General features: G+C 32.2%; 1 protein-coding gene across 2 annotated transcripts in view; it reads right to left on the bottom strand.

The window, feature by feature from the left end:
- Positions 1-20,856, bottom strand: part of LOC126771226 (kinesin-like protein CG14535) — a 228,892-nt gene that overhangs the window by 54,582 nt on the left and 153,454 nt on the right. The gene's annotated exons all lie outside the window — the stretch shown is intronic.

Here is a 20,856-nt window from a genome sequence, read left to right as displayed (position 1 = left end):
TGACTCCTGCCAACGATCGCTATTTTATTTTAATGTTCCCGCCGGCTTAAAATTGAAAATTCTCTGAGCGTGTTCGAATGCTGCCGTATTGACAACATCCAATTTTAAACCTCCTAAAACACGTCAATTAAATAATGTTTTATATCATAGCAATAAATAAATAATTAATGCTATAAATTTAAATGCTCATTTTAATATATAAGATATACTTTAAAAGTATGAAATATAAAAACTTTTCAAGAACTATAGAATTAAATATATTTTTCATTTAACGTTATGTTTGGACAAACAGGTATGAAGGTATGAAAGGCAACATTGGACAAACACACCATGTCCTGCGTGCCACGGTCGCGTGACCGGCTCAGTTTATTGTGTTTAGGACTATTAACATTCTTATAGGGGAATGTTTAGATAACTCTCGACTTGGTGGCAGAAAGACCCTTCGTGTCTCGTGTGTGCCCGATAACAACGCCCGTTGCTTTCCGAGCCACTTATTGATTTCCTCTTTATTGATAGGTGCGCTCACTTAAAAGATTATTGAAATTATTGAAGAAATTTCGTTTATATGAACACTTATCAATAAAACAAAGTTGTATCAAAACTTAATCAATAAAACAAAATCTTAATTTTTTTAAATGAATACTAACAACGGCTGTAAGCAAGTAATACTACTAGTTTTTATGAACAATTGTTTAGTAATAATATAAGTTTTACATGCTTACAATACAATAATTATTAATTGTAATAATAATATTAATAATTTTAATTGTATACTGAGCTTCTTGCCGGATTTTCTCGGTAGAATCTACATTTCGAAACGGACGACGATGACAATTCAAAAGTGCCTAATGGGTCTTTTTAAATAAAGAATATATTGATTTTATTTGAGCACATTATTATTATTATTTTCTTATCTAAAAGTATTATTTTCTTCTCTTCATCGCTCGAAACATCCTCAGTTACTTTCTTATCGCACATAGCATCCTTCACACAGCATATTCATATGGTTTTTCGGTCCGGTTGCGTTATAACATCAACACACACACAATTTCAGCAACCCAAAACTAAAGGCAATGTATTTCTTGTAAATGTTTTTATAATATTTCTAAGATTCTCTTTGATAAATAATAAAGGCAATATGGTATTTAGTTACAGGGAGCCGAGATTATTTCAGATTTGTAAGCGCAAAGTGGATAGACGCGTTCGTTTTTGACTTTGTTTAAAACTGGACACGCATTCAGTTTTATGTGCTAGAATTATGTTTGTAATTAATTAAATTTAATACTACAATAAAAGCGTCCACCATCTCGCAATAGAACAGCTCGGTGGAGAAGCTCCAGGTCTATTCATTGGCAACAGAAAAGATGTAGGCCTTGTGGGACATTCGGGTGCTGTTTCTTGTTACAATTTATAATTTTTATTTGTAAATTACGTAGAACGAAACGGTTGTGAATAAAACAAAATAATAGAATTATTTTTCTGTTTTAATTTAAGTATCTTCTATTTCAATACATTTAATGCGGTAATAACTTTCCTGACCCTTTAGAAAAATATTTTTTTGTATTTGCACTCACGATGGTTCGAAGTAGTTTCCTTGTCTGAATATTTTCTTTCCATTAACAATTTTTTTCTTATTTGGAACCGAATAAAAGCTACTTGGGGCTAAATCTGGACTAAATGGTAGATGAACAAGCGTTTCGAACCCGTATTTATCGAAAGCAACCATCGCAAACTATAGATGAACTAACTCTTGAGAAATAGTACATTTTAATGCAATAGCAACACCCCTTTCGACATTATTCGTTATACATTTCGGTAGTAACTGTAGTATTATTTTCTTTATAATGCACAAATCTCCGGTCATCTCCAATTGATTCTCAGCTTTGTGTAAACATACATAGATTTCATTATCTAAACAGTGACTACCATAAATAAACATTTCATTTCATCACACATTTTATGAATTATGCAGATCTCAGTATTATAGTATTAGTTGTATCGACTTGTTTGTTAAAAATATAAAATAGGGTTAAAACGTGATATATATACTTGTAATGAGTTCCCAATTATGTAACAGGTAAGTACTCCACTTTCATAGCTTGGACTTTTGGCGTTCCCCTCGTATGTCACTTGTTCATTGTCAATTTAATAAAAAACTTTGAAACGTAAGTAATATTTCAAAACGGTAATGGTTTATAAAGTGTTTAATTTAAAATATACCTTATTCTTTACATTTCATCCTGAATTTCACGCAAACTAGTACTTCCTATTAATTAATTGGCTACATGAATAATTACTAGGTTTTGCCTTTGTTTCGTTCGCTGTTTGCTAATTGATTAAAAGCAAGCGAATGTGTTTCTCATTCAACTCGATGGCGTGTATTTTTCCATTATATTCACAAACAGAAATATTTCACCTATTACATACGCTTTCACTTTGAAAGAAATAAATTTGAAGTTAAGTTACTGATTAGGACCAAATAGGGTTATTAATTTGATTTGCTACAATGAAACTTTATTAAAACAAATTTTATATCGTAAGAACTTTTTGTATTTAATATGATTACAAAAGTTTTAATTTTCACGTGACTTTCAGTATTAAAAAGTAAATATATCAAGAGCGATTTTTTTAATTGGTTAGTTAGGGTTAATACTTCCTGCTTTCTTATGCAATAAGTATTTTTTCTGCCCTGATGTAATAGCGCTATATTAACGGTTATGTTCTGAAGGGATTGGCGACCGAATCAGTATACATATATTATTCATAGAATTTAATTTTTTATTTTGTAAGTAAATGTATTTATAAATAATGTACCTGTACCACCCTTGTTCTCTCATTCGAAGTTCCAAATATAGAGCTCTTAACGATATATTTAGTTCACCTGAACCGACCTCGTCTGATGTCTAAGTTGGTAATTGACGCACGATTGATAGATCCTTCGAGAAATCTATTTGAGAGGTCTACTCGTACAAGTTGGACATTTATCAATTAGGAAACAGCGCTAGAAATGGATATTGTATAAGTTGTTTGAATACAGATATATTTCTAACAAGTCATATATACATATTGTCTTCTCAGATGTATAATAAATCTTTGCAAAACAAGTTTTTGTCGTCATTACTTTTTTAAGTATTATTTATATCTATCAAAAACAGTGATAGCTTATGATTGCCGTATTTGCCTTATTACAACCAAAATACAATAATAATAATAATGTCCTCCAGACCGATTTCGGTCACGGCGGCTAATCTCAGTAGAGATTAGCCAACTGCGCAGGAGATATTATAGGGCAGAAGTATGCGCGCAAACACAGGTGCACTCTCTATTCCGTAACTCTCATAATCCGATGGGACGGCAATCTGACACGACCGGAAAGAGTTCAGGCGCAGGACCAACGGCTTTACGCGCTTTCCGAAGCACGGGAGTGTACACACTTCCAACTTCCAGACTCCGGGCTGCTACTGAGAATTTTCTGACAGAAAAACCCAATAACTTTTTATTGGCCCGACCTGGGAATTGAACCCAGGACCTCCGGGTCTGCGGCCTTACATCAAGTCACTAGACCAACGAGGAAGTCAAATTACAATATGAAGGTACGATATGTTACGATTAAATATAAAACAAAATTATCGAACTGATATATATAGGATATTGGCATTGGTGATAAATAAGAATTGATATGTCCCTTTGTGCCTGAAACACACTAACGCAATCACCAAATAAAACACAGCAATATTGTAATTTGGAGGTAGAATAATTTATGAGCATGTGACCTAGTAAGAGTCCCTGACGTGTTGGCATACAGCCCTACCATCAAGCAGGTAATAATATACTATCTAGTTAAGACTGCTAGCACAAATCATCATGTTTTTGGGTATATTTTTTATTTATAATTATTGTTTAGGTTCTCAGTTGTGTATATTATTGTAATATTAAGGATTTGTTGCTTCTTGCGTAAAATTTACCTTTTTTTTCTAGATAAATAATTATAACATCGCCCAAAAAAAGTTGTTGGTTTCGACAACTTAAGACACTGGGTTAAACAAACATATTATGCTTAATGTATATAAATTCTTAGACCCATTGCTCCAGCCAGGCGGATCGATGACATGAAGAAGTTACGATTGCTAATGACTGATGATTGATTAAATGGTTGCCAGCGCATAGATGCCATTGCCAGGAGTAGTGTATACTTCTCACCAGTGTATATGAGCGATAGTGACATTTGACATTAGATGGCCCGTATACCCGACGTCGTCCCGATTACTTTGAGTTATGGTGAAATAGTCATAAGTTTCTAAAAAGTTGAACCCCAGTGTTGACTGAAACAAAATTTTTATATGAAACCGTTAAATGGTAAATATCTTATACCAGGTTATTTCTTGAATGTAAGCACGAGATGAATTATAAACACAGAATGAATAAACAAAAAATCGGAGTTCTTTGCCGAAGAATCAATAGTAGTACTAATCAATAGTGGTGTACTGGTGGTAGAGCTTTGTGTAAGTTCGTCTGGGTAGGTACCACGCACTCATCAGATATTCTACCGCAAAACAGCAGTACTTGGTATTGTTGTGTTCCGGAGTGAGCCAGTGTAATTACAGGCACAAGGGACATAACATTTTAGTTATCGGGGTTGGTGGCGCATTGGCGATGTAAGCGATGGTTAACATTTATTATAATGAAGATGTCTATGGGCGTCAGTGACTACTTACCATCAGGTATAATATAAAAAAGCTTTCAGTTAATAAGCACTAAGTTATTTCTAAAATAAATATAAAGGCTTCTATTTTCAAAGTTCTCAATAATCTCTCTTCTTTCCTCGCATATTATTCATATTATCGGCGAGTGTAACGTATCGTATCGTCATCTAATTCCTCATCCGGGCTTGAGACGTCACAAGACTACAAATTTCTCAACTCGGAATAAAACATGGTACAGACGTGATACAGTGAAGATAGAAATCTTGCAATTTCAAAGCGATGTTTATGGCTCTATGTCGTTGATTTCACGGGTCGATGAATACACTGAAAACAATCTTGGAAAGGCCGACTCTTGACATTTGATAGAATGTTCTTTCGACCATGAATAAGTCGACGGGTATTTTGAACTATCTTTATTATTTTCGGATTTTTCTATCAAATATTTATGTTACGAATTGATAGAATCAATCCGAAGAAAAAAGAAAGGTGTGTTCTGTTTACATATACACATAAATGTTTGTTTGGTCTTTTTGGTGCTTCGATTTCTGATAAAATAACTTACACCATTTTTTTGCTTTTTATATACTTGCTTTCTCGTATTATCATAATATATAAATGTTTGTGTATTTGTCTGACAACTTTTGTGAAGTTAATATTAGTAGTTATTCTGTGTAGGTATATAAATAAATAAATATGTATACATATTTATATTAGTTATATTTCCATTTTCTTCTATATTATTCTGAAAATCCTATATAACCGTCACGGCTAATATGACTGTTGTCATAATATGGTAGCTACTGAAAACCACCGATTAGGTATCCTTAATATCGAACTGAGATGCCAATTTGGTGCTTACTGTTGCTACTCAGCTATAATTATTATTATTTAAAAACATCCACATAACATCCTAAATACGTGCAGTTTCAATGCAGAGTATATGATCTACCTTGCCATTCTCATATTGGATAAATATATAAAAGAGTTTAACTTCTATATAGTTAATTTTTCGATGATTTCTGTACAATTTTGTCTAATTATTTACGAAGATTTTAAGCCAAGTAGCACTTCTCTATGTACTTAAGAGGCTGTATTTATTTTTTATTGTAAGGTATTTTTAATTAATCTTTTGTATTTTAATACTTATAAATGATAAAAATATATTTTATATTGACATGACAACTTATTACTGTGTTTAAAGTCGGAGCTAAACTTAATTAACTTAATTTGATGACCTTACAGCACAATATCGCTAAGCGAGTAAGAAACGAAAGTGACTTCAACCTGTCTTATATTATGTCGTCAGTTTTAATATAACACAATAATCTTACGTCATATATTTTGTGGTGAGAAGAAATTCTTAGCATGCTGATTGCAAGCGTAATAAATCTTAGGTAAAGTTGTGTTTATTGTATAGATAGTTTTTGTAACATTAAAAACACCTGATCACAATGTGTAAACTTAAAAGGACAACAGAGGAATACAAGGAGTGTTTTTTTATAATACAGTCGGCCGGGCTGTGAGCCACCTGATGGTAAATGGTCACTACATTGTTATGGTACCATCCTGGTGATAGGGATGACCTTTATACAATTTGAGAGGGCTAGCACAAAATGAGAAAGTTGAATGAGACCTTTACATATGAGAAACCGTGACTTAGTTACTTGTTGCTCAATTTTATTTTTCAATATTTGTGTATGGAAACTTATTATTGTTTTTATTATTCATTGGGTAATGTATATACAATAGCATTGAAAAACTTGGCAATGCGACATTAATTTCATTTTAATTTCATCTTACCGATATCATAATAAGAAAGTTTGTTTGTTTGTTGTAATGTCTCGAATGGCTAGACGACTTCTAATAATTTTTATCATAAAAACTGATAAATGTTGTTTAGTATTGGCTTGTATGTTATGTCCCTTGTGCCTGTAATTATACTGGCTCACTCACCCTTCAAACCGGAACACAACAATACCAAATACTGCTGTTTTGCGGTAGAACATCTGGTGAGTGGGTGGTGCTTACCCAGACTAGTTTGCATAAAGTCCTATCACCAGTAGAAAATAACACTTAGTGCAAATAAATGTGATGTCGATGACGTAGGCCGTCATGGCGCCTACTTTTCCGTAATAGAAGGGACTATATAACCTGTAGCTGTTCTTCAGATGTAGGCACGCTGCTTTGGAGCTATGGACTATGGATTGATGGATGGGTGCAATTGAATCAAGCGCATAACATAATGAACGTTTGTCATTTATTTTGAACTTGTAAAAATACTACTTCTTAATTTAAGTGGATAAGCGAGTAGAAACAGATATTTACACATGTTTATAAAAATCCCTGCTTTATATAATGTTGCTAATACATTCCACCTTAACCCTTCTAAATGATACCACAATTTTTTTTACGTTCGTGATTTGAATTCCGCGATTATTCTTCGGGGCACGTTAAAAGTGAGTTATTGCGGAAAAAATCAGCCAGCTGTTAAATTCGCTTTCTATTCGAATTTTGAAATTTGAAATCTAGCCAAAATTCGAATCAGTATTCATTTATTCAGTCTTAGATTTCATAACTACCTTTATTACAAAGGTAAATAAACGGCAAAACCTAATTGACAGACTGTAGAAAACTCGTTACACAAATGTCACTGTGTCAAAACAGTAAAAAATATGAATTATATAACTACCATAGAAACATAGTAATAGCCTGTGAATGTCCCACTGCTGGGATAAGGCCTCCTCTCCCTTTTTGAGAAGAAGGTTTGGAGCTTATTACACATGCTCCAATGCGGGTCGGTGGAATACACATATGGCAGAATTTCAGTAAAATTAGACACACGATGTTTTCCTTCACCGTAAAGCGCGAGGTGAATTTTAATCACAAATTAAGCAGATGAGAATTCAGTGGGGCTTACCCACGATCATCGGTTAAGATTCACGCGTTCTAACCACTAGGTCATTTCGGCTTTAATATAACTAACAGGTAAAAATAAATTAATCGCTTTAAGCTAGGGTATTTTAAAGTTGCTTGTCGTTTAAATAATATTCTTGATAATTATTGTAATAAAGACATCGGGTTGTATTTTACGTTGCGATAAAATAATTAATAGAACGACTATTTAAACGCGCGGGAATATAGATGTTAAATAAGTTCTCTTTATTCGTTTTTAAATTTAATCCTATTTTTAAAAACAGTTGGTGATTGAAAATAATTTTTGTCAATGAAAATGCTTGAATAGAATATTTTGTTTGGAATTTTAAAAATTAAATCTGTCGCCAATAGTTCTGGAATAAAATTATGATAGTGTCTGAAACTTATGTACGCTATCGAAGTTTTGAATTTGAACATTTCTCTTACACCTTTTATACATGACTAGACGATTTTTTTTGGTAGGAACTACATGGCAACCAGCCAGGAAAATACCGAGCAATTTGTCGAATTAAAATTGTATTCAATGCAAAATTAGACTCTATTCAATTGCGATAAAGTACTGAAAGGCTTTAAGCGACTGTAAATGTAGTTTGTAAAATTCAGCATTGTTTGGGAAAATGATGGCAATAAATATAAAGGAAGGCCTTTACCAAAACTGTCCAATCGCGTTTAAGCTTTCAATGCATTCTATACGACATTACGAGCTCGTTTTAGTTTTTCGAATCTAGGATTTATGGTTAAATTGTCTTGACGTTTATAGAATGGGATTTGAATAATACATAAAAATCTGAATGAATCCATAAAACAGTTTCATAGACATGTTCAAACGCCATGCCCGACCTTTTTTATTTAAAAAAGCAGACAGGCAAATAGGCTACCTAGAGCTGTTCTGTTACATTACATTTAAAACTCATCTCCGAAAACTTTTGTTAAGTGTCAGAAAGTGAAATGCAATTTTGAATAATAATTATTACACTTAATGGATAAATGACAAATACATCGAATTATCATGTTTGTTTATGCTTTCATTTTAATAAGGCACTTAATATTTCAACGAGACTTAGTTTATAAACTATACGACATATAATATTTATAGTTAAAATAAATTATAAATGGATAGAAAAACAAAAAAATATAACATATAGTTTAAAAACAAGAAACTAGAAGTGATGAAAATGAGTTTCATATATTAAATAAAGTACCATTTTGTTGCTCCAGAAAATGTTTGATAAATGAAATAAAAATAATAATATTCACTTCATTTAAAGATATAGAGCATTATACAAATGAGGGTGAAAATATTGCGAGCCACCGACGACGCGTCACAATAGGAGTTTCGTAGAAATGGTATGAGTATGGATCAAATAAACACATACAGGAGAGTTTAGATAGTATAGTGTTGACATATGTAAATTTATAACCAAGCATTGCCTGTACAAAATCCGGTAAGGACCACTCAACTTAAGACGTCGTCGTAATGAAGCTGTATCGCTTCTGTGGATTTTGATTTCTTGCTAAAAGATTTATTTATATTTTAGAAATAATTTTCTTTTGTTAGTGACCTAAGAACCATGTGGTATTTTAATTCTTTTAAAAAATCTTATTTTATTCATGTGAATAATACCATTTCTACAACAGTTTTATTCTGCGGTCGCGTAGTTACTCCATCGTAGGATCGCACACAATGAATATTTTATGGGAAAAATTGCGGCGCACTCCACTAATGCTGTGGGTATCTCTGAGTTATATCACGTATTTTTATCCTATTCAAGATAAGAACCTTGGAACATAAAGGAAAATAATATTATGATTATTATTTATATTACTTATTTTGAAAATTACAATATGTTCGATTAAAAATCTCTAATCATCCATATTAGATGAATGCTAGATAGATATATAAAGAGTATATCGGTCTCTCTCTGGCCTATAGGAAAAGAGAAAGAACGAAAAGCATACCTGGTGATATGTTGGTGGCACATTGGCAATGTAAGCGATAGTTAACATTTCTTACAATGCCAATGTCTATGGGCGTTGGTGACCACTTACCACCAAGTGGCCCATAAGCTCATCCGCCTACCTATGCAATAGAAAAAAAATAATGCATACAAATTTCAAATAGTGCTTATGTGTTGTATGTATATTTATAGGACTTTCAAGTGTATATTATTGTATAATTTCTTATGATATTTCAAGCAGATGATTATGTAATATATAAATAATATCGCCTCGCATTACAGCAGCTAATGAGGCAGTTCATGGTAAATGTATACTTGCAACTCCGAGATAAGTTACCTAAAGAATTTCGGATATCCAATTAATTACGGATGATTTCATTCGTATCTAATGTGATTACTCAAAATACAAATATATAATAGCAGTTTCCAGTCGCGGCTTCGATAGTAAGTGAAGTGTAATAAATAAACAAACTTACTTCTGCACTTATAATATTAGTAAGGATATCTAAGGGTAAAATATAAAAGACAAATGAGCCGCACGTCACATATTCTGAATCCTAAGGTTGAATTATTTATTAAGCAACTCTACTTTAATTTCAATAAAAAAAAAACATTGAGTGTAATATTTTATAACTAATACACTTCATAATCCAGTTAGTCAAAAACATAATCATTCTATACTATATTACTGGTATAGGCTCGCAGCTTGTTGTTCATATTCATAGTTTAACGGTATAAAACTATCTATATCAAAGTCCCAATTTAGATCCTGACTCATTGGACTGTAAGGTTCTTGTTCTAAGACTTAATACAAGCTTTATGCTTATAATTTGAAGAGAAACTACTTTTTTATATTATATTACACTCAAAAACATAAACTCAAATAAACTTCCAAGCTTCTTAATTTGGTCGCATAATAAGTGCAAGGAACCGTTTAAACGAAATATGCTAATCGCTGTTTGCTTATAATTTGAATCAATAACACGGTCCGAGCACACCCCAAACTGCAGATGCGTGTATAACTCGTGCTTTGAAATGCTGATGGAAAAGTTCCGAGAAAGGGTGAGTTGATTTTTATTTTTCATCTATCAACATGAACAAAAGAACAATTCATCTGAGATAATGAAAGAGATTATGAAGGATTAAAAATGTTAAAAACAAATGAATAAAAAAATATTTATACGAATACTTAGCACAAATGTCTGTAATTTATTATTATATTACATGTCTATATATAAAAGACTAATTTATATATTAACAATAATTCATTTTTGCACAAGGTTGAAGTCAAATTCGATAAAAAAAATTAAAAAACATCTTTAATAGAAACAATTTACAAAATATAGTTCAGACTAAAGTGTAACAACTTTTTATATGCTATCGAAATTTTATACTCTAATTAAATCAACCACCGAACTTAGCACCAATTGGTATATACATATATTACAGCCAATATCAGATTCAATTCATATTCATATTCTAGTAATCAATAGAACTTCCAACGATAGTCAAACGTGCCTTCAACTCAATTGCCAGAATCCAATAATATTAGTTTAATTTGTACTCATAACACAGTAGCATTCCTTCGGTTCCATTAAAATAAAAAGTAAGTTACGAGTATTTGTTGAAGAGCGTTTAAGTAACAACATGCAAACGGTTCTATCGTAAGTCTACAAATTGTATCATGAATGTAAAAGCTACGAGTGACAAGCGGAACATACATCCGTAGTTTTGTTTTATGTACTCACAGTATAACTAAAAAAAATGTAGTTCCACGCGCAGAGTCTACCAAACCGCTACGACCGTAGCACTAACACTACGCCAAATGCTAAGGGTAATATTCATCAACTTCATGTAACTTTTATGTAGTAAATTTGCTTTGTGATATAGAATTCTAATACTTTTGGTTTACACAATATAAGATTTGTGATAATCATTTAAAAATATATATATTACTAATAATTTGTGAATAAACTTAATAAATTTATATTTAATAAAAATAGATTCATTAACCATGGAATTGACTATTAAAATTAATATGGAAATGTATTTATGGTTTCTACGGCTTCAACGAAAATGTGGCCGAAACATACGTAAAGAATTCACATCAAGATTAAACATGGAAACACTGCTAAGAATTGTAGTATTCCATGCAATAATACTTTGATTCATATCATTGTACTAACTACTCGTCCCAGCTTCGCACGGATAGATAAGGGTCTATATAAAACCTTTATATTAAAGGAAAAACATATTTAAAAAAAAAATTTTTTTTTTTGGGGACGGGGACCATCTCAGAAATACACAGAACAACTCACCAAATTTTTACGATAATCGAATCAATGGCTTAGGAACACATAGAGGACAAACATACTATTTTGTTTTTAATTCATATTACCCTATTCAAGAAATTCGAATGAGATTTTATATAATATATTTTGAAAAAAATTCAATGGCGTTATATATTTACTAAAGAATTTTTTAAAACAAACTACCGAATTTGGCTGAATGTACATATAATATGAAAAATTCTATAGAGTTGGATATTTTACCCGTGAGGGTGATTTGGGTGCTTTTATTTAAATAGGGCAACTAAAAAGTCAAAACTTTTTTAATATATAATGTTAAATAAGAATTTATATAATTATTATTTAAAGTAATTAACACAAAAGTAAAACGCTCGTTAAGAATCATTTGTTTATTCATAAGTAAACAAGTTTTATAAGTAAGTAGCAAATAGCAATATCTGTCACAACATTGTTGCAAATTTGGGGAAAGTGAAAATTCATATTGACATAATTTTTCTGGTAAAGCGTAAATGGTGGCAACACGTGTCGAGTAAAGCTGTCCAAAGGAGGTACGTGCTCTAGAAGGCGACGTAACTCCGAAACTAAGCCGTAAAACACGCGAAAATTCTTCTTTATGGCGTTACAAGACCCAAGAGTATGGGCCAGATTACTGTATCCATTTTATAAATGTCGACGCTTCAAAGTCGAGAGGGTAAAGATTGTAGGGAATAAATAACTGGGCCTGAAAGGGCCGGGTTAAGGCGGTCGATTCCAGTTTATGTTATCGGCGAACGCGAAAAATATTCAAATACTCAAGTCTTGTTAAAAAACGTATTTTAGATTTCTTTGCGATTGTTTCCTGTTAACGTTATATTTATTTAGTTTTTTTTTAAACGATTGAAATACTTTTCTCTTAAGCTATGTAATAAAGGTTTTTCAGAGTAAACAATGTTGATAAATATAAATTTTTGCTAGTTAAAAGACTATATAGATGACGAAAAAGCGAGGAGTTAGTATTATTTTATTTATTTTTACGCAAGTAATTAATAATTAAATTAATATACTATATTTTAATTGGTGGAAAGGGGTAACTGGTGAGTTTTTCCAATTCTTTCAGGTCTTTTGTAACACGACAATTTTAAAGTGTTTGTAAAAGCCCACTTCAATAAGAAATATTTAGATTTTAGTTGAATTCTCAATATTATAATTTATTATTTAGAAATCAAAACAGCTTTATTATGACATCTGAATAACATTTTCATAATCTCATATACAATGTTATTAAACCGGTTCACCCACAAATGTATCGAGACTGTATCAAGGGGACAAATCACAAAATTATTTCCCCACGATACAAGCTTAACAAAGGCGTCTCGCATCCGTTACTGACGGATACGATATGGAAACATCGCGAAAAAATATGGCATCACAGGAAACGAATACAAATACGAAATAAAAATAAATGTACGAGCTGCGAGTAAGGAAATGAGAAAAACCATACGCTCAACGCCGATTCGCGAGGGGATAGCGTCTCGGTGTTGCCAGCAATCCAATAGAATTAAAGAAATGGGGAAACGAAAGACGGAGTTTATAAGCAATTATTCTGGATTTATGGCCTTCTGTTGAACTTACGAAATCAGGGTAAATAAACTTTTTTACCAAAATAGGAACTTATACGGTTCGAATACGTTATGTTAGGAATTCTATATTGCAATATTGTCACAGGTGTTTTATGAAAACAATGGCTAAACGAAAAGAAGGGTTATGATTTTAAGTATTTATATAGAAGTAATAGTATGTTCGTCTGGTTCCAGTGAAGCGCGTAAGCTACTTATCATATTTTGACAAATGAGGCGTCGTTAAATTCGTCGAGATTCGCGTGTCAAAGGCGCGTGATGTCAGATTAAATCCAACATGGCGGTTACTTGGACAATTCTTCAACTTCAACTTCTAAGCAACAAAAATACAACAATTGAATCAAGTTTAGTATTGAATAAAATTATTTTTGGTTTTCAATTCACATAAAACTCCTATATAATACTATTTCTGAACTTGATTATATTTTATTATTAATTTACATGTAAATTGAAAATGTATGTATTTATGTATGTACGTACTAGTATTCGCACGGCGAGGCTTCGCCCGACTGTTGAAGAGTGATCAGATTTGAGGTAAAAGTAGCCTATATCCTTCCTTGGGGATTTAAGCTAGCATCATACCAAATTTCATCAAAATCGATTCAGAGGTTTCACCATGAAAGCATAACAGAAAGAACATTTTATATAGTCATACATGTTGTCTTTTAGTGTATAGTATATAGGGTCCTTTTGTGATATATAGATTTAGGTGTACAAGAAAAAGATTATAATCTCAGTCTGACAAAGGGCAAAGATTCAAAGCTTTGTTACAAGGACTGACTCGCCCTAGACTGTTTGTTTATCGTGGTACGTTATTTGAAACTTCTTTTCGTTTTGGTTTTAATTGAAATTTTCAAAGGTTAGTATGTATATTATGAAACGGACTGTCTGTCTTGGCTGTACATGAAAAAATGAAGAGTCATTCCGTGACATTAATTTAAATATTGAGATAAAACAAATATTGTATGATTAGTACGGAGCCAAGCTCTGTTATTATTACCGTATCGTATTAGTATCTCGTTTATTTAACATGCGTTTGTTCAAAAAATTGTAATAAATCTAAAATCTAATGCGTAAAATTAATGCTATTTATTAAAATATGAATTAATACCGTATTACAAATTAATTGTAATAAAGATACCGATTTTTCCTCTTTTTTTTATTAAAATGTTTACAGCGACTTATTTTTAATGTATACATATATATTATATATTTTTTTCTGTAGACATTTCAGGACCTACGTTTCGATATTATATTAATTAATTGTATCTTTCACAGTTTAGTAAGCATATTACAGTATAGTACAGTACAGTAACAGCCTGTGAATGTCGGTTGGTGGAATACACATGTGGCAGAATTGCAGTGAAATTTGACACATGCAGGTTTCCTCACGATTTTCCTTCACCGTCAAGCACGAGATGAATTATAAACACAAATTAAGCACATGAAAATTCAGTGGTGCTTGCACTGGAATCTACGATCATCGGTTAAGATTCACGCGTTCTAACCACTGGGCCATCTCGTCTCAAGTATATTATTATAATCAATAATTTCAACAAAAGTTAACTAATTAAAAGTGAAGTATAGCTAACAGACAGACGTGAATAACAACTTTTCTTTACAGTAATTAAAGAAGATTTAGCGCTCAAGTTCGTAACATAAGCTTTTATATAATTTCAGCTCATTATACCACTAAAGTTAAAAGGTACCACTTTTAAAAAAATGTCCATTAGAATTGTAGGAACAACGTAATGAAATGTATGCATGTTATAATTTTACAGAATAAAAGCTAGATATTATGAAAGGGTTATGAAAGTACGTAACATTTCGAAGCCAGTTATTTTGACTTAGTTCTGCATATGTAGATTGCAAAAGTTATCAACCAGTATATACCGCAAGGAAGTCAGGAGCGGTCTGTCCTTTGTCAGAAATGTGGTATTAAATCTACTTGGATTAACCGGGTCGTCGGCTTATCCTTATTACGTGTCTACGGAACGATTGGCATTATGGCGTCTACGTCTATACGAACTCGACATATGCCTTTAACTGAATTAATTATAAATGTCAGAATTTAATACTTTGCATTATTATAGTTAATAAAATGGACTCATATATAGTTTAATTTAAGCGATATAAATATAACAGAGAACATATTGTAACTGTATTACCAGCGTCGTCGTTACGGTTATTAATTCGAGCTGGTTGGCGTGGTTGGTAGATGCTTGCCTTTCACGCCGAAGGTTGTAGGTTCGATTCCCACCCAGGACAGATATTTGTGTGCATGAACATGTCTGTTTGTTCCGAGTCTGGGTGTAATTATCTATATAAGTATGTATTTACAAAAGAAAAATAATATATATGTAGTATATCAATTGTCTGGTTTCCATAGTACAAGCTCTGTACAAGCTTAATTTCGGATCAGATGTGTAAAAAATGTCCCAGGATATTATTATTATTAATAATGAATAACAGTTTTCAAGTAATTACTAAGACTCCTATATCCTATATCCTTTACTTTAATTTAAGTCTTGTTTTAGGTAGGGATAGAACCTGCGACTATCACATTGCTAGACGGAATGAAAAACCGTTTGAGCTTTGGCGGATTAATAGGCCAATATTATATAGGTAATTAACCTATGAATTTACGATAATAACTTACAAGGCGTACTACACTTTAGGCACTTTGAAGCATATTTGTGTTCAAAAAAATTTATGTTTTATACAAACATTTTGCATATACGAAGGAGACAATCAGTTGCAGTGGTGTCCTCAAAACTTATGGAGAACATAAAATCTTGAATAACAATGGAACTTGGAGATCATCTTATATAAATTTCCTGCTATCGAAGTGCATTAAATATGATTCAAACAATAGCATTGTTACACATTGCATCTGCTAAGCGTCCGATCCGTGCCGTCATATTTCGTTACTTGGCAACAATGTAAACTTGGTGCTATTGTTTTGTTTCAGGCGCTACACGTAATTGACACTCACTGCAAAATTAATATCTACAGAAGTACATATGTGAATAAATAAAGGGTTGACTTAATAATATTTAAAGTATATATATTATAGCAGAAAAGGATTTTTGATTTCATAGTATTTGAATTTCATAATAAAAATAATTAAAAGGTCGATTTAAGCGTTTTTTCTTGTATGTTATATAATGATGAGTAATGTGATTATGTAATATTTGATATTTATTGGCGCGAATTGGGGGTATGACGTACTCGTATGTCGTAACGGTAGACGGTATGACGCTCTCTTACGGCGACGGAGTGTACTCTTGTATATGCGTGGCGCTTATACTATACATACATCGTTGATGTATGTATAGTATAAGTATATAGTATAAGTATATAACTTATACTATACATACATCGTTGATGTATGTATAGTATAAGTTATATGTATGTATAGTATAAGTTATATATAGTATGTAATTTTAAAACTTTCTCTTATAGATTTAGTTGCAAAAGTCGTATTTTATAATTTAGGATTAAGACACACTATCTTATGACCTTGAATTATATTAATTTTATCCATACTTATATATAAAGATGAATAGTTTGTTCGTTTATTTGTCTGATTAAATATGCGAAACTTAAAATTGACCACTAATTTTTTTTTTTTTTCGTTAAATAGCCTATATAACGTCACGCTATGACCCACGGATGTAACGTTTAACGCGGGTGTAACCACGTCGATCAGATCATATATACAAATATATAAAGCAGATAAACTAACGTGCGGTAATCGACAATTAAGGGTACTTTGAGAACAGTTTTAATTTAAACATGCAACCGGCATTTACCTTGAATGAGAAATAGTTTAAAAAAATAGTGTAAAAGCGTAAAATCTTATTTAAAAGTCGACGTATATATGTAAGTGAAATAGCTCTATTTCAAGTTACATTTTCACCTAATGAAATCACGGCTTCGTGAACATTTATATACTTGAAAAGGCTTTATAAATAGCTTAGAATACAAAGTAGCAGTGGCGCAATGAGAACGGGAGTCTATTCCCATAATACTCTGTTTTTATTTCTATGTAAATTTACGTAATGACGTTTTTGTCGCGAAACTTGCGGCGAGATTTACAGCGAGAAATCTCGGGGGGGCTTTGAGTTTGAACGTATAAATCATAGCCGCCACGAAGTTAACGATATAGACAATAAAATATCATGCGAAATTATAATCATGATATTGTATCTGTAATTCCATCGTTAAACAAGGGTTATATTTGAAATGTTATCCGATTATTTTATATTTTTAAATGAATTCAAAATAATATAGATGATAAAATAGCATGAAGTAACTTTTCGAAGTGTTGAGTATCTACTAGGTTTGTAGCGTACGTTCGTACGTGGAACCAGTTGCAGCTTTACATTCAATAAAATCTTTTAAAATGACAATTCAAAGGTACTCACTCTTAAGAGCCTTATTAAAATATATTAAAACATTTTGATTGTTTTTTCATACATAAGTCACTATTTTCTAATTAAAATTAGTATTTTACTAAATTAATGTTAATTAACATAATTACAATTACAATTCGCTCTGTCCGAGCTGTCAACGATACAATAACTAATATTAAGTATTGTATCCAATAATACTGTATTGTATCAGAATCGAAGCTTTAAATGGTCGGTAATATATATTTATAGCAACATTATTATAATTTTATTTAACACAATTACCGAATCGCATTAACAGTAATAATTACCGTTAAATGACCCGCATATTGTTTGCGTGAAATAATATTCGATAAACGATTTTATATTGACAGTAAAATGTAAGGGAATTCATTACGATTGAAAAATGTTCGAGTGAAAATATTTACTAGAGTTGCTCTTGTATTGTACCATTCAATGGGGGTATTGAATCTGTGAACTCTTGTAATTTAAATTTAACATCCAATTGGCTTATTGGCTAGCTCATATGGCTGTGGAATTTGAGGTCCTAGGTTCGAATACCTGGTCGAGATATTGATATTTTCCGGAGGTTTTCCCGGAGCGCTATAATATACAGGTTCCTTCAAGCCCGTGTCCAATGGGTTCATGGGCGACGGTGACCACATACCATCAGATCAACCTTCTCCTCGTTTGCCCCCAATAAATTTTATAAAAATGCATACATGCATTTATTGTATGTGTACGTAATAAAAATATTAGAGCCTTCTGTGAAAACTGTTTAACTTGGATAAAGGCCGTGGGGCGAACAGTAAATACACGCACAAAATTGTGATAAAACGATGTTTGTTTTACATCGTTTGTAAAACTAGTACAATAATTATAAAAGTTACATATAATGGGCCACCAGATGGTAAGTAGGCATTAGCGCTAGACGAAATATTAACCATTCATTACAATTATTATCGTCAATGAGCTAACAATCTTGGAAACTATAATGTTCCGTTGTACCTGTAGTTCCACTCACTCACTCATTCGCCCTTCCAACCGGAACACACAATTACTTAGTATTGCTGTTAGAAAGAAAGAAAGTAAACTTTTATTTTGGTGGTACAATATTTGATGAGTGGGTGGGTACCCATCGAGATGACAAAACTACCACCAATTAAAATAAATTAATCGAATACATTATACTTACTCATTTATCTTAGAGATGATTGCGTGGATGTTTTATACAAATGTTTGATATTAAATAAATATTTACAGTATCATAAAGAAAATCAGTACCAACTTTAACTATTCCAACAATTTAACATTGTATAAACAGAGAAGTAAAGAAAAACATCAAGTTAATATTTACTTCTACAACAACTTTCCGACTCCGCATAGCCAGTACATTTTGACTGGATCAAAATATTTCACAATATATAAATATATAAAAAAAGCTTCGAGTTTACACTCGAACAGATATAATGCAAATTTGACGTATTGATAACTAGAGAGTTTGTTGCCTGTATTATATATATAATGTCCTCCAGAACGATTTCGCCCACGGCGGCCAGTCTCAAGAAAGATTAGCCAACTACGCAGGAGATATTACAGTGCACAAGTGTGTGCGCAAACACAGGTGCACTCTCTATTGCCTAACTCTCATAATCCGATGGGACGGCAATCCGACACGACCGGAAAGAGTTCAGGCGCAGGACCAACGGCTTTTACCTATTTAGCTTTATATATATAATCTACATTCAGAATCGCTGGTAGGTGTAATTTTAATATATCTTGTTACGATTATAAACTGCTTTGAAAAACTTTTTTTGCTTAGATAACTACGAACAATGATATATGGTTAAGGTAAATGAAATAAGCAATTCAGTGTTCGCTTAATCGCTTCTAGCAGTGCGAAATGAATGTTCGCTTATCACGTACCGATAAAACCTTGAAACATAAAGATACAACATCACACACGACTAATCTGACGCCGTTTCTTTGACTGCTTAAAGGGATTAACTGAACGCTATCAACTCTCTACTCGCAGACAGTGCATTTGCATTTCCATTAGAGCAATGTTTGTCGCCCGCACGCGACACTGTTTGACAAATACTCCGCGTCGTTGCTGCCGCATTGCGTAGACGGCGGATACAAAAACTGCACGATTGAAATTTATCCGAGCTGTGCTCTCGATCCTTGTGAAATCTTCGATTGATTATTTATTATATTTATTCTGTGCTGCTGTCGTTTTTTGAGCGAATGACGTATCTGTGGCATTATTTAGATAATAATAATTAGGTCAGCGATTATATTTACAGATTCAGATGTATGTGTAGACTTAGTGTAGATGTAGGTAAATATTAAGTGGCATCTCAGTGAAAGTAGGCAACTAAACATAGCAGACAAATTGGACAATACCTAATATTTTCGTTACAAAAAGTTTCGAAAGTTTGTTTCAGGATTCTACTCCACTATTAATTGGTGGATATGTTAAAACATCCGACATTTTTTTTTCATATTGTAAACGGGCAAGAGACTCAGTTAATGGAAAGTAACTACTAACACCCATGGACACCTGCAACAACGAGGGCTTGCAGGTGCGTTGCCGGCCTTTGGGGAAAGAGTAGGTTGTCTTGAAGGTTCCAAAAGATTTTCTCACTATATTTTTCTCTACCGCCAAGCAAGAGATAAATTCTTAACACAAATCTTTATTTAAATAGGTCATAACATATATTGTATTGTATCGTAGCATAAAAGTTTTATTGTTGGTACCACTACATATTAAAATGAAGTACACTGCAAATTAGAACATGGTTTCGCCAATGAACAAGCGACGTAATATAATTATATAGGCAAGTTAACCAATTCAATTATTTAAATAAGTTAAAATATAAATGATAACTTCAAGACATTTTTTTACTAAAGCCAAAGTG

The sequence above is a fragment of the Nymphalis io genome, chromosome 10 (assembly GCF_905147045.1).
Source record: "Nymphalis io chromosome 10, ilAglIoxx1.1, whole genome shotgun sequence".
NCBI classification, from domain to species: Eukaryota; Metazoa; Arthropoda; class Insecta; order Lepidoptera; family Nymphalidae; genus Nymphalis; species Nymphalis io.
The sequence above is the reverse complement of the archived record's forward strand: the minus strand, read 5'-3'. Positions and strand labels throughout refer to the sequence as shown.